This window comes from Paramisgurnus dabryanus, chromosome 20 (genome assembly GCF_030506205.2).
Source record: "Paramisgurnus dabryanus chromosome 20, PD_genome_1.1, whole genome shotgun sequence".
NCBI classification, from domain to species: Eukaryota; Metazoa; Chordata; class Actinopteri; order Cypriniformes; family Cobitidae; genus Paramisgurnus; species Paramisgurnus dabryanus.
The window spans coordinates 32,518,688-32,534,756 of record NC_133356.1 but is presented as its reverse complement, the minus strand read 5'-3'; positions in this window follow the sequence as shown (position 1 = coordinate 32,534,756).

The following is a 16,069-nucleotide window of genomic DNA, read 5'->3' as shown; positions in this document are numbered from 1 at the left end:
ACCTTGTTTAGTTGACACCGGTTCAATGGTGTCCACAATTACAGAGAGTTGTTTCCGGCAACATTTTGAGCCTTGGGGACGGGACCGTCTACATGGCTGTCAGTGGTTGCAGCTTCGAGCAGCTAACGGGCTAGCGATCCCGTATATCGGCTATTTAGAATTGGATGTCGAACTTTGCGGCAGGTTGGTCATTGGGTGTGGTGTCCTGGTGGTTCGGGATCCTCCTGGTGGTTTGAGTGTAGACGTCCCTGGTGTGTTAGGGATGAATATACTTAGCCGGTGTTACCAGGAGCTCTTCGGCCAACATGGCACCGCACTCTTTGACCTCCCTGTGGTCACGCAACTTCCAAATGTATCAAGAGCTTTTCAGTATTGTCAGCACGTTGGTGTTAACGACCACTCTGAGCAGGTAGGTGGTGTGCGGATGCGTGGAAGTAGGGTGCAGCGCATCCCAGGTGGTACTATCAAGTGGGTAGCTACAACTTGCTCAGCTCAGTTTGACGGCCGTGTTGTTTTGTTTGAACCCCCCGAGTCAGGCCTTCCAGCTGGACTTTTGGCCTCGCCTGCGTTAGTACGGGTCGTTCGAGGTACTGTTTATGTGCCAGTGGTAAATGTTGGCACAGTGGATGTGGTGCTTCGCCCTACCACATTAGTGGGAAATTTGAGGGAGGTCTATTTAGTTAATCTGCCTCAGGGAGTCGTTGAAGTCAAGGCAGCGGCTGCCACAGTACACTCTCATAGGGCAGGAGAAGAGTTTCCCGTATCTAGTCAGATTGAGTCTATTGATTTATCTGCATTGTCTGATGCAGAACAAGGTGATGTCAGAGCCCTTTTGCAGAGGTATCAGTCAGTGTTCTCATGTCATGAAGGGGATATAGGCTGTACTCAGCTGATTTCCCATGATATACCAGTGTTGGATGACATCCCTGTGCGCCAGCGGTACCGGCGAATACCCCCATCTGAATATGAGGTTGTAAAAACCCATATCAATCAACTGATGGAAGCAGGGATAGTCCGTGAGAGTAGCAGTCCATATGCTTCACCGATTGTTTTGGTTAAAAAGAAGGACGGTAGTCTGCGCATGTGTGTAGACTACCGTCACTTAAATGCCAAGACAAGGAAGGATGCGTTCCCCCTTCCTCGCATTGAGGAGTCACTAGACTCCCTGTCTGGTGCCCGCTGGTTTTCCACTTTGGACTTAGCCAGCGGGTACTTGCAGGTTCCCGTATCAGAACAGGACAGGTCCAAGACTGCATTCTGTACACCGTTCGGGCTATTTGAATTCAACCGGATGCCCTTTGGCCTTTGTAATGCGCCAAGCACATTTCAAAGGCTGATGGAGCGCCTGTTCGGTGACCAGCAATGCCAGTCTCTGTTGTTATACCTCGATGATGTCGTTGTGTTTTCCTCCTCTGTAGTTCAGCATTTGGAGAGGTTGGGGATGGTCTTGGGCCGTTTGGAAAAAGAAGGGCTCAAGGCAAAGTTGGAGAAGTGCGCATTCTTTAAGCAGGAGGTAAAGTACTTGGGGCATGTTATATCAGCACAGGGGGTAGCAACTGACCCAGGGAAAATTGAGGCTGTTGCACAGTGGCGTTGCCCTACGACGGTCTCAGAACTAAGGACTTTTCTTGGGTTCGCCAGCTATTATAGGCGCTTTGTCGAGGGGTTCGCCAAGTTGGCGGCTCCTCTACATAGGCTGGTAGCTGAAGTCACTGGGGGTAAGTCAGGGAAACGCAAGGCACAGAGTTTAGCTGCAGTATGGACACCACAGTGTGAGGAGGCATTTGAGGCCTTAAAGGGACGTTTAACTTCTGCACCTATACTGGCATACGCAGATTTTTCCCGAACCTTCATTTTGGAGGTGGATGCCAGCCATGGAGGTCTGGGCGCAGTGCTCTCCCAAGAGTTTGACGGGAAAATACGACCCATAGCCTATGCCAGCCGAAGCCTGAGACCGTCCGAGCGTAACATGAACAACTACAGCTCGATGAAATTAGAGTTTCTAGCACTTAAGTGGGCCATGGTTGAAAAATTCAGGGAGTACTTGTTGGGACATAGGTGTATCGTGTTTACTGACAATAATCCCTTGAGTCACTTGACCACTGCGAAGCTAGGGGCTACCGAACAACGCTGGGCTGCTGAGCTGGCTGCCTTTGACTTTGAGGTAAGGTATAGGTCTGGGAGGAGCAATGGCAATGCTGATGCCCTTTCCCGCCAGAACCTAGTTAGTCGGGAACTTATTGAGAATATTGCTGAGGGTGTCTCAGTGCCTGAATCACTGCAGCAGGCCGTAAGGGAAGGTAGTGTTGTGCAAGCTTCAGTAAGTGAGGTGAGTGCATTGCCTGGTCATTCTGTTTCTGACATACGGGTTATGCAGGAGGCTGACTCCATCATAGGTCCCGTGTTGAAGTTTTGGGAACAGGGTAAGCGCCCAGTGGCCGAGGAACGGCGCCGGCTGACTAAGCCAGTTCTTACCCTACTGCAGCAGTGGGACCGCTTGGTAGAGGAAGAGGGAGTACTGTACCGGCAAATTTTCCGTCCTGACGGGGGGGAAGATTGTTATCAGTTAGTACTACCCAGTGTGTTAAAACATGAGGTGTTAGCACAACTGCACCAACAGCATGGCCATCAGGGAGTTGAGCGCACTACTGAGCTGATTAGGCGGCGATGTTATTGGCCGAGTATGTCCGATGACATTATACGTTGGTGCCGGGAGTGTGAACGTTGTCAGCTTGCTAAGGAGAGTCAACCAGTGGCACGAGGTTACATGGGCCATTTGTTAGCATCGAGGCCCAACGAGGTCCTTGCTATTGATTTCACTGTGCTCGAACCATCCCATTCTGGGCACGAAAATGTTCTGGTCATGACAGATGTTTTTAGCAAATTTGCTATGGCGGTGCCTACTCGTGACCAGCGAGCTGAGACAGTGGCTCAGGTCCTGGTCGAAGAGTGGTTTTATAAGTTTGGGGTCCCGGGCCGCATCCACTCGGACCAGGGCCGCAACTTTGAGTCTGCTCTTATCCGCCAGCTCTGTGAATTATATCAGGTGAAGAAATCCCGTACGACTCCCTACCACCCGGCTGGCAATGGGCAGTGCGAGCGGTTCAATCGCACCTTATACACCTTGTTGCGAACCCTGCCTGGCCCTAGGAAGAGGGATTGGGCCTCTTGTCTTTCACAGGTACTCTTCTGCTATAATACTACCCCCCACCAGGGGACGGGAGAGTCCCCACATTATTTAATGTTTGGACAAGAGCCTCGATTGCCAGTGGATTTTCTGCTTGGTACAGTGCCAGAGCCGATGGCAGGTAGTGTCCATAGTTGGGTCGTAGAACACCGCAGGCGGTTGCAGGTTGCCTTTGAAGGGGCACGAGAGCGCCTGAAGACCGCAGCCGGTCGACGGAAAGAACGGCATGATTTAAACGTTCATGACCAACCTTTCACAGAAGGTCAGTTAGTTTACTTGAGGGATCATTCATTTAAGGGGCGTCATAAGATTCAAGACTTGTGGAGTCCGGTGCCATACCAAGTGGTTTGTGCCCCCGAGGCTGGAGGAGTGGTGTATACTATTGCACCAGAGACCGATTTGAGTAACGTGCGACGTGTTCATCGCTCTGCACTGAAGGCTTGTGTTCGGAAAGAGGCCCTTTCAAATGGTCCGCCTGAGGTTGGGTTAGAAGATCGGGAAGAGCCCCGAGTAGATGGAGAGGGAGATGATGTTGATCTGGTCGTGCTAGTACCAGAAACCCCTTGTGTTGCCCGAGGGAGTGGATTTCCAGCACTAGCTGATTCTGTTGAAGACCAGTAACCAGTAGGCCTACCCCCTGTAGTTGCTGTTAGAGAAGAGTCAGGTGGACTAGATGTAAGACCCATAGGGAGGGGAGCAGTAGGGTCTTCTAGTTCCCAGGGTGATAGGGTTGTTGCTCCTCGGCGGACAGGCCGGGCTGGAGCAGGTCAGCATTCGAACTTGTACCACCTTCCCCGGACTGTGGGTGAGATCGGAAGCAGGGCCGCAATTGGTGTAGAAGCAATTGCTGATGATACGTCAGTCTTGTTCAGACCCTGGACATAAATTATGTGGGTGACCCTGTATTAAGTCCATCGTCGGGGCGACGATGCAAAAGGGAGGGGTAGATGTGGCAGAATGGGTTTGTGCCCCTCCTATTTTTGTAATGTGAGGGTTTAGCCAATGGGTAGTGATTTTGAAGGTATAAAAGCGCAACGCATCAGTCGTAGGTGTGCGTCATTGAGGGGGGCCGTTACGTCATCAGCGCGCCGCCGCTTGTTTGCTCGAGTGGATTGTTTACATCCGTGGTGAGTGTATTGTTTGGCTTCGCAACACTTTAAACCGAGCTATATTGGAGCGCTAATACTGATTATTTTCTAGTTGGTAGAGACTGCCGAAGCTGCTAACCACTGTACGAAAGTCTATTTTGCTGCGTGAGGAACCAAATGTGGACAATTGAGACGGTAAGGAGAGCGTACCGGGTGCACAATGACGTGTGTTTATAACATGTTTTGTATTGCTAGTGCTCTTACGTGTCTGCTTTATATATTTAAGGGGCAATTTAGTCTCTGCTTAGCTGGTGCTGCGCTCTTTTGGGGGTGGGATCACTAACTGATTAACCTCCTGCGTCTCAGCATTTCCGATTGTGAGTATCACTGGCTGCTTGAGCATTAAGCAAAGGGAGAACGAGCAGCGTAACATCTTGCTTTGTGTTTATAGGCGCGAGGTGAAGGCAATGGCTGCGTACTAAGTGCTGCGTTGCAGGCTGCATATTTCATGCTGCATACTTCCTGCTTTGGGCAGCATACTCCATACGCTGCGCTGCATGCTTCACGCTGCATAATCCATTGCTCTGTGCCTCAGCGGGCGCTGCTGTTTTGTTTCTGTTTTGTTTCTATTATTTTGTTTCCTACTGTTTCGTTTCCTGCGTGTGTGTGTGCTGAAACGCGACTGCGCATTGTCTTTAAACAAGGCTGAAGCGGCTCTGTAATGAGTGCTTGAAATCTTTCTGTCTAATTTTGTTTTCAGCAGGGTTTCCCTGTTATGTTAAACTCCTTTCCTTTTTTTGGTTGATACATTAATCATTTGACTTTATTGGTGTTTTGGTGTTCTAATTCATTTGATCTGAATTCAATTGTTTATTCAATTTCTTTTTTTCTTTTATTATTCATATTATATTGTGAAACCAAGGACATTTTGTCTAAAGTTTTGTTTATTTGATTTGTGCAGACTCAGAGACTGGACATTGCAATATCCCATACACCTACATCTATTTGAAGCTGTGTAATGTTTTGTGACTTAACCTAGTCCAGTAAGAATCTCTATTTTGTGCAATTTGGTCTTTTGAGCTGCACTAAGTTTATTGTTTTTGTTATTTCTTTACTATTTTTCTTTTGTAAACCCTCTCTGCTTGCCGCGCTCATTTCAGACACAGCGCTTGCATTCAGTGCAATTATTGTTTATTTTAATACCTCTCTTTGTTTTGGCAGGATCTGGGCGCTGGGTGCAGACGAGTGGCTCTATTGTGGTGGTGGTGTGTCCTTCACCGTGTGTTGTGCTTCTCACTGACACCAGTCTGTGTGTGTGTGCTATGTTCACCTGATTGTAGTGATTAATTTGGCATATGAGACTGCCCCAGTTGGTAAGACCCAGCTCCTTGCCCATAGCAGAAGTGTTTTACGATGAGTGGCCATATTTTTAATATTTGTACAACTCAATAAAAATATTTTTGTACCATTTACTTCTGTCTCTGACTCCTGGCGATTCGAACCTGTGCGTGCCTCTAGGGGGCACTGTTTGTTCTTTGGTTAAAATCCCAAAGTGGCGTAGTCGGAAATAAATGTCATATTGACTGTTACGACAGTCGTTTAATTGAGTTGTGTGCATTTCGTGCACCCCGCTAAGGACCCCTCCTGCCACATTATCAAATCTCCTCTAGTGGAAGCATGAGTGGTTCTCTGCATATTTTCTTTGGACTTAATAAAGTCTTTCAATGGTGGTGGGGCTAAGGAGTTTAAACTTTTTATATCAAACAGGCCAATTTCAATTTAATCATATTATCAAAATCCAATAGTCTATGTTTTTTAGAACATGACAATAGTGATAGGATAGCCTTTTTTATCAAGAATTTTTAAGGCCTTTTTATAGAGATTTTTCATGATTGCAAGAGTTGTGGGGCAAGCAAGAAACCAGGTGGTTCATAGAATAAAAATATGTTTTAGCGGCATCCATGTTTAAATTATTCCAAATATGTCGAAGATTGAATTGAACTATCTGTGCTTTTTAAAAAAAAAGACTTTTGAAACTGAATGTTAAATCTAGAACTACCCCGAGGTATTTAAATTCTGAGGCCACATCAAGTTCCACTCCATTCAGGAAAACATTTGATCTAATTACTTCGACCTGACGTTTGGAGAAGTACATGCAAGCTGTTTTTCTGGTTTTGAACATTAGGCATGAGTCCCTGAGCCAGTCCTGCAAATGAAGTACAGCTGTAAGATCAGCCGCTGCTTGTTGAATGTTTTTTTGCGTGGGTGTAAATGACTGCGTCATCTGCGTACATCTGTGAGAAGACATTTGGACATGAATTTGGTAGGTTATTAATGAAAACAGAACTGGCCCAAGGACAGACCCCTGCGGAACACCAACTCCAGAGTCTAAACAAGGAGATTTGACACATCTACTATCACGTTCTGTTTCCTGTGGGAGAGAAAAGATCTAAACCATAAAAGTGCTTGATCAGGGATGTTAAACTGAGTTAATCTGGAGATTAAGATCTGATGGTTTACAGAGTCAAAAGCCTTTTTCAAATCCAGAAATCTATGAATATATTATGTTTTTAAGTAAAACAAAATGTTATATATATATATATATATATATATATATATATATATATATATATATATATATATATATATATATATATATATATATATTTATCTTTTTGACACAACTTAGGCCTACCTTACGTTATTTGACAATATACATGATTTAAGTACTAAAAAAATAAGATAAAGATTTTATTTTCCATCTGCTTTCCCTGCACTTGATAAATTTTGCTTGTGTATTGCATATCAGTGGTTTCCATGCTTTTTCAAGCAATAGGTAATCTCAAGACCCACTATTTTTTAAAGAAAATAGAAATATAGACCACTTCAATGTTTGTAAACATTGAACGTTTAGGTTGGGTGCGCGCACAGCAAGGGGTCAGAAAAAAGGTGCGGCATCTAAAAACTAATCCTACAATACAGGCTTTCTAATTTAATCTAACAGAGCTGATAAATGATGACTTACCTGAAATGACGTGAGCACTACAAACACAAGCCTCTTTGATCTTTGCATTGTCCAAGTCTGCATGTTTAATTGCTTGCAACCACATATGTTGCCTACTTTTTTAATGAATGAGATCCTGCAGGAATCTTGAAAAACTTAACTACAGTGCTGATGCAATTACAAACACATTTGTTCCCTTTTTAGTAGTTTTTGAATAAGTTTAATTGAATAATATTAAAAACCTTATGGTAGGGCTGCATGTCAAAAATCATAATTGTTTAGGCTACTGTATTTTCATTGAATTGTAAATAATATATTTAAAAAAAATACAATGAATTGCAAGGCTTCAGAGAACAGTGCACTATTGCATACTTATATAGTACTGGGTATTTAATTATATAACTTTAATATAGTCTGTCATGAACTAAAGTGGGCCGGTTTAAGACATGAAACTCCAGGGCTGAAAATGAGTCCCACTCCGGCCCTGCACTTAACCATATTACCATAATAAATAGGAAATAATGAGCCTAAATAATAACATAATGTTATTTAAGCTTTGATATATGGATTAATATAGGTTAATGTTTCCTATACTTCAATGTCTGATTTATTTGTGGTTAACTTTATATTTGAGTCCATCATTTCTTACAAGGCATTTCACAAATGAAATACACCTCCTTTGTGTAAGTCTGTGCTCTTTAAATGCTTTTAATATAATAACCTAATATAAATACATCACTGACAAACATGCACATGCTCTGATTATAATGTAGCCTATAGATAATTTTAGTTGATGTTTTGTATGTTTTATTTTAGCAGCTTGCAAATTATTAACGTTATGTATGAAAGTTGCGTTTTCAGAGAAACAAACTGAAAGCATCTTAGCTAACATAAATACGGAACTGTTACGTAACGTCAACGTAATATGATGTGCAAACTTACGTCGTGGCGGTGAACCGAGTTATATCGTGGCGACCGAAAAAGTGAAATTCCTGGATTTGTCGTCTGGACGTAACTTCGCAACGTAACTTTGCAATGTAATCTGCCTGTCGTGGTACAACTAATTTAACTTGTCCTTATTTGCCCATATCTAAAAGACTTACCATAATATATGAATGACAGACTCAGAGTTGGAATACTTCATTTTATTGAACATGAATGTTACAAACATTTAAAAAAAACATATGTCAAAATAAACTTTTAAATGGATTCTCCTTTTAATTTAAAATGTAATTTCTGAATTGTGCAGGCGTAACTTAGTTTTGTCTGACGGAAAAAATGAGAGAGCTGCTGTCTTCTTCATGTTCCGGTTGCCAGGGTAATGCTGAAATTCCCTGTCAGATGAACATTCCTGTCAGTGCAGCATAAAACACGCTTTATACTTTCGGGGAGAGGGGGTTCAGTGAAAAATTGGCAGCGGGCAGCAGGAAGTAGCTGCCGTTGACAGCCAGAAGTCCTGCCATAATAGGAGGGACTTGATATTTCGTGGCAGCCAATCAGTATCGTCCAACATAGTAGCAACCAATCACATTTAACTGGAAGTCAAGCGACAGCAGCGACCGCAAATCTTCATAATAGTGGCTGTATTTGGCTCCGTAATTTTGTATATTAATTATCAGATTAATAAATAATTGTTGCTTTAGTTGGATTTTAACTTTTATGTTAGTGACAGTGAATCTGTGACTAACAGTTACTTGAATTGGTTAATTTAATCATTTGTAGAAACGCAGCTTGTGCACCGTGTGGTCCTGGTTTGTGAGGGACGATCATTAACTTTAAATACTAACTTAAGTTACCATTACCATTAAACATTAGCGTTTGTTAACATGATAACTTAATCTATTGATTAGAATAAAGCTCATGCTGATTTATTGGAATTACTGACAATCTCAGCCTTGATGATACACGTTGTTACGTCCTTGGACTTAAAGTTGAGAGATGTAATTATTGTTTGTAAAAATTGCACCGTGTTCTAGCCCTGCGTTCCAGTTCGTTTTTTATGAATTTCCCTCGCTAACTTCCCTCAGTCTCGTTCACTCGGATGTACGTCATTGCTTACGTTGTACGAGTGCCCACTACTGCTAGAACACTTGAAGTGGGTTCAAATGGATCGCCCTAAGCCCTTGATCACATGGAAAGTGGAGACCGCCCCCTCCATGTGCAAAGCGCGAGTTGCTGAAGTGACGTCACAATCGTGTTGGATTGTGGGATATGAAGCTGCATGAAGTGTACATATGAAGCAGACTCGCTCCCTCGGTCAAAATCGAGGGAGCGAGGGTCTGTCCATACAAACTTCCCTTGCCACTTGACGAAGTGGAACGCACTTCAAAATGGCGACAGGGATTCCCCCGAGGGGAAGTGCTTAGGGAAGTTAGCGAGTGTGTGTCTAAAACTGGAGTGGAACGCACCCTAGATGTGTTTCTCTCCCCTCCCTTGTTTTCTCATTATCTCTGGCAGTGCCGCGTGATTGGGAGCAGCTGCAACTAATGAGTGAGAACGGGATAAAGCACGAGAGAAGTCCGTGTGCGGGAGCTTCGTTAGAGCGCGTTGCGGAGCTTCTGGCTCATATCTTTAAGGGGTCTATTGTGACTTATGGACTAATAATTGTAGAAGTTATTAGATGTAAGAGTTGGTTCTCTTTATTGTGTCTTTAAGATCACCTCTTGTTGTAAAATTAGAGTTCTGTGCAGATTTTTTCTATTTGTTTCTAATTTGTATTAATTGTACGTGTGATATTTCATTCAGTTATTGTTTCCTTTGTTAAATTAATTACTTTCAGAGCAGTAGGTCACACAGAGTGAATAAAACTCTTAAAAGTATTTGTGTGTTTGTGGTGAAATAGGACAGGAGAGGGAGATGGAAAACTGAAATTTAGCTTTTAATATTTTGTCATCAGACCTTTCCAATCCTAGATGGAACGGGTTCTTGACAGGGGGCTCGTTCGTGCATTTTGCGATAATTTTTGCTTGGCTGTTTTGAATTTTGACAAGGGAGGTACATGGTTTAACATGGAATTTGACTTGGTGAAGTTCAGTCTTTCCCCAACAGTAGAAGAATTCGATCGTTGCCAAAAAAGGATTTGATTGTGATAGCGGAATTTTTTTGATGTAGCTATTTCTAAAGAGCAAAAGAAACAAGTTATTAAAGACAAGCTATATAGTAATTTGGTAGGGATGAGCATTTTTCCTGAGTGCGCTGCAACGGGGGATTTTGAGGCAGGGGCTGAAGAAGGCTGATAATGTGGAGTCAGTAAGTGAGATGAAGCCCATTCCGTTAGTAGATCCGTTGGTTACTGTTCGTTTAAAGTAATTAGATCTAGAGATGAAAAACAAGAGCATGAAACACAGTTTCCGATTAAAAGAGTTGGAGATAGCCGCGGAACAGGATATTAAGTTACAGCAACTAGAGCTAGAAGCCCAGCGGCTGCGTTACAGCCCAGCTCAAGAACTGCCTGCCGGGTTTCCCTCTGGTGGTTCTGATCCTGGTCCTCCTGTTTTTGATGTAAGTTAGTACGTTAGACATGTACCCCCCTTTCGTAAAACAGAGGTGGATTCGTACTTTGTGGCCTTTGAACAGGTGGCGGCTAAGTTAAAATGGCTCAAGGATATGTGTTCTCAACCGTACTCAAATTATGAAGCTGGCCCATGAACACGTATGTTCTGGACATCTTGGTGTTACAAAGACACCTGATCGGATTGTTAAACATTTTTTCTGGTCAAACAAGTCTTCTGTGTCTGCTTTTGTTTGTAGATGTCCTGTTTGCCAACTTACTGGTAAATCAAATGAGGTGATTCCTCCAGCGCCACTTCAACCAATTCCGGTGATGGAAGACCCTTTTGAAAGAGTCATCCTTGACTATGTAGGTCCTTTACCTAAATCTGGTCATCAATATCTCCTCACGATAATGTGTGCGTCCACTCGTTATTCAGAGGCTGTTCCTCTGTGTTCAATTACTAAGAAAACTATTGTTAAAGAGTTGGTTAAGTTTGGTTCAATGTTCGGGTTACCTAAAGTAATTCAAACAGATTGTGGAACAAACTTTACATTGCAATGATGTCACCAGGTGACGATCTGTGAGGGCGGAACCAAAAGTGTGGAAGATGGGTTCCGCCCGGACGACTATCTCGAGACACCGGATTTCCGGGGTTTCCCCGAAACACGAAATCAAGCCGAATTACACACAGGTGAGGGCAATTGGTACAGCGATTCCTGATAGGTCCATCGGGGGATTAAGCAGAGTACAAAAAAAGTAAGTGTGGGTGAGCCACGTGACAACCGGAAGTACAACCGGGTTGTGAGATTCAACAACGAGTGAGTAGCTGCTGATGTATATGTATGCTGTATTGATCTAAGACTACCATTGTGCACTCTGAATGTGTTATAGGTGCTAGGCCCCACTGTGAAAGGAAGCGTGGGTGAGCCACGTGACAACCGGAAGTACAACCAGGGTGTGAGATTCAACAACGAGTGAGTAACCGCTCATGTATATGTATGCTGTATTGATCTAAGGCTGCCATTGTGTACTCTGAGTGTGTTAAAGGCACTAGGCCCCACTGTGAAAGGAAGCGTGGGAGAGCCACGTGACAACCGGAAATACAACCAGGTTGTGGGGTGCGACAACGAGTGAGTGACTGCTGGTGTACATGTATGTTACATTGATTTAAGGTTGTCATTGTGCATTCTGAGTGTGTTAAAGGCACTAGGCCCCACTGTGAAAGGAAGCGTGGGTGAGCCACGTGACAACCGGAAATACAACCAGGTTGTGGGGTGCGACAACGAGTGAGTGACTGCTGGTGTACATGTATGTTACATTGATTTAAGGTTGTCATTGTGCATTCTGAGTGTGTTAAAGGTACTTCGCCCCACTGGGAAAAGGAAGTGTGGGAGAGCCGGGAAGCAATCGGAAGTGCGAACAGGAAGACGAAGTAGGAGCTGTTGCTGTAGGTCACCTGGCCCTGCGGATAGAAGAAGTGTGGGTGAGCCAAACGGGTAGCAAAGAACACACAGGGGTTGGACTGATTTCTGTCATTTATTACCATACTGTTTCTCCCGCGGTGGAAGCAAAGCTCAACGGGCCTCACTGACCGGTCGAGGCTAGGTGGCCCGCCTAGAAATTCACGTGAGAGTGTGCCGAGTGCTGTGGGGTGAGTGAACTTATCTTTTGGTGTTTACACAAAGCTTGCTGTGTGTGTGCAGTGTCTGCAGTGACAGGAACCGCCCCCGCCTCGGACGGTTCGTGGGGAAGGAACAACACGTTGTGGCTTGCGCCCCGTGTGAAGAGGAGCTTAGATCTATCGGCCCCCCTGTGTGTTAGTTATTAACCAGTCTATTTTTGGAGCAGACCGTGGTGAAGTCCAGCGCTACGTGCAAGTGAGTAGCAAATTAAGTGTATCGTACGGAGTTCAGGTCACGGCATTCTTTTTGGGATTCAATCCACAGAAACCTTTGGTGTGTGCGGAGCCTCATCGAGAGTTCGCCCCAAATTGTGGCCCCAAGTGTCCAAGCAAGGAGGGAGAGCCAGGGAAGCGTTCGGCTCCGCCACATCTGACCTATTAGTCCCTACGACACCCCGAAGGCATACGCAGACGGGTGGAGGTATACGGTACACGAACACTACCACAAGGGCCACTGTCTGCAGTATAAAAGACGTCCATACCTGTTGAATAACCTATTTGTGTGATACATTAACCTACCTGTACTTACAGCAACGCTCCAGCTGGAAACCGAACAGCGAAGAGAGAGAGAAAAACGCTTACCTGTGTCCTAGTGCGCAGCTTCGAAGCAACGGGCTAGTCCGGCCCCGTGAGTAACTTACCTGTGTGGCACAACAATTCTGTCCGTGCTTAGAGCAACGCCCCAGCTGGAAACCGAACAGCGAAGAGAGAGAGAGAGGAACACTTACCTGTGTCCTAGTGCACCGCCTCGAGCGAACGGGATAGTCCAGCCCCGTGAGTAGCCTGTCTGTGTGACGTTCTAATTGTCTGTGTTTACAGCATTACCTGGGGGGAAGAAACGACCTGTGGAGAAAGAGTGTAATACTTACCTTTACCCTCATACATCGTCCCGAGGAGAGCGAGGGGCCCCAACTGGAAGAACCTAAGGGCATAGGAGAGACGGGTGAAAAAGCCGGCAAGTGGAGTCCCGTGCGAAATATTCAGTTCACTTACAGTGTTTTATTTGTTTGCCTCCAGGAGGAAGCGGAGGGCGCCACGGATAGTAGGATCAAGCCAGGAAGGAGCCTCTGTCCCTATCCCCTGGTCCAACCTGCCCCTGGAGACAAGAAGATCCTCATTAGTTTTAATTGCCCTTTCCCCTTTTCCCTTTCTTCTTTTAACTATTTAAATAAAGTTATACTTTTAACCGTAGTATACTCGTCTGTCTGGTCATTGGAGTGGTCTTGGGTACCTCCTCGAGGTGGAAGTTAGAGAGGGGCGTGGCCTTTTAGTTACCTTTGGGTCCGCCCCCGGCCTTGACAATTGTTTGAACAGTTAGTGAAAGAGCTGCAAGTTGAACACCAAATGTCAATTGCATACCACCCGGAGTCACAGGGCGTGCTCGAGCCTTTCAAATCAATGCTACGTACATACTGTGTGAAAACTGGTAGAGAGTGGCTGGATGGCTTACCTTTGTTAATGTTGGCTGTGCGGAGCAGTGTTAATTTTGACAGCAAATTCTGATTTAGTCTTAAGTCTTTTGAATAACACACCATTTAGTTTTAGTCTTATTTTAGTCATCTAAAATCTTTTAGTCTTAGTCTAGTTTTAGTCGACTAAATATCATAAGAGTTTAGTTTAGTTTTAGTTGACTAGATCTACAGTGGACTTAATTGATAATGTTTCTCCAGAATTTCCGGTCATTGGAAGTATCCATCAGTCTGCTATGCAATGGTATTAAGATCTGAATATGCAATACAGACACAGATTTAACTGTTGTAATGCAAAACATGCATTTTACTTTATTCTTAAATATCAAAGAGCTCACTTAAAATAAGCACAAGACCACTCTCCCTGAAAAATATACATGGTCCAATATTATGAACAGATTACTCTTACCTTACTCTGATCAAATCAAAAACATTAAGTGCAAAAATATAAAAATAAAGTGCAATTCTCAAAAAGAATAAGAACAAATAAGAACAAAAGGTGTAATGCCATTGCACACACTACCAAATAAATATTTCCTTAATGTTCATTTGAAAAGAACAACAAAACACATGTAAAAGAAAATATGCATTGGTTGTAAGGTCATTGCACATAAAATTAAATTTTCTTCTGTTAAAAGTAGTATCAATGAGCTAGTATCAATGAGCTCAACTCAAAACAAGTGAATTACATGCTAAGCTGTAATGCCATTATTGCATAGAACAAAAAAATCTCTGCTCTCAAATTAAACAAAAAACAAAAAACAAATCAGTATGATTCAAGTTGTGCATATACTACTACAGCAAATGTTGTAAATAGTAGTGATTACAACAGTTCTATTTGTTTCTGTTCATTTTAAGGAAAGCACTTTGCTCCAATGTGACCTTTCCTCTGTTGCGCCGTCCTCTTGTGAGGTCACCTGTGATGCTGAATACCCTCTCTGCAAAAGCTTTAGAAGCTGGAATATCCAACAAGACTTATGCAAAAGGTTTTAAACTGTGATAAAAACTGTCACTCTTTTCCAGCCAAAAGTCTGTTCCTGTGTCTGCAGTGATGGGATGTGAAAGTTCTTCCTTGTACTTGATGATCTGCTGCCTGATGCTGGTTGCAGAGGTTTTCTGTTTAGGCCTTGTTGTGTGGCATTTTGAGAGGAACCTAAACACCAGCTGCTTTGAGGATGTCGCTGCTTCTTGTTCATCTATTACCTTTCCTTCCGCATCATCTGGTCCTCATGTCTTGTGTGTGGGAAAGTGCATTTGACCACAAAGTCTTCTGCCTGTTTCAGCAGTTCATGGATTTTCCATCAGCCACATCATCATTAACAAGGATTTCACAGACAGTTGGATTAACAAAGCAGGCAGAACTGAGAACTTTTCATCGGTTGAATCCAAGAGGCAAGCAAAATGCTGGTTCAGATTTAATCTCATTTTCTCTGCAAGAGTGGCGAGGTCTTTGTACAGAGTTTTCTCTGCAAATTCAGTTAGGTGGCTCAGCAGATCAAAGAGAGCAGGAACAACTAGGGACATAGATGTGGTGTCACTCTGGAGAGTTTTAGTGTGTTCCGCAAAAGGCAGCAGTAGGTCATGCATTGATGAAAGCTTTTGCCACTCACGTTGTAAGCAAACTTTCCCATCCCATGTCATTTGTGATTTTGACAGACTGCATCTTTGACTGTGAGTAGTCGTGTGACCATGTTGAATGTGATTGACCAGCGTGTGGGGCAGTCATTTACAACAATAACACCACACTGGTCCAATAACCTCTGTGTTGCAACCCGAGGACTTGCGAAAGAGTTTTACCACAAACCTTGCTTTATCGAGGACTCTTTTGACAGTTGTCTCTTTCTGCAACATGTGGACCACAAGTTGTATGGTATGCACCACGCACGGTGTCCGGTCCATTTCCAGGTCAACATGATGGTACCTAATAACAAGAAAAGACAACCAAATAAGTCTAAACCTAATAAAGTGTCTGGTGTGTGTCTGTATATATGTAGTATGTGGCAGGGGGAAAATCATTCATGTGATAATTGACTGTCATGTAAAAAAAATAACCTAAACATGGCTCACCGCTGGTCATCAATTTCAGAATCACTTTCCATCATGGACCCAGGGGAGTCCTCCTCAGAGCTGGTTTCTTCTGCTGTGGT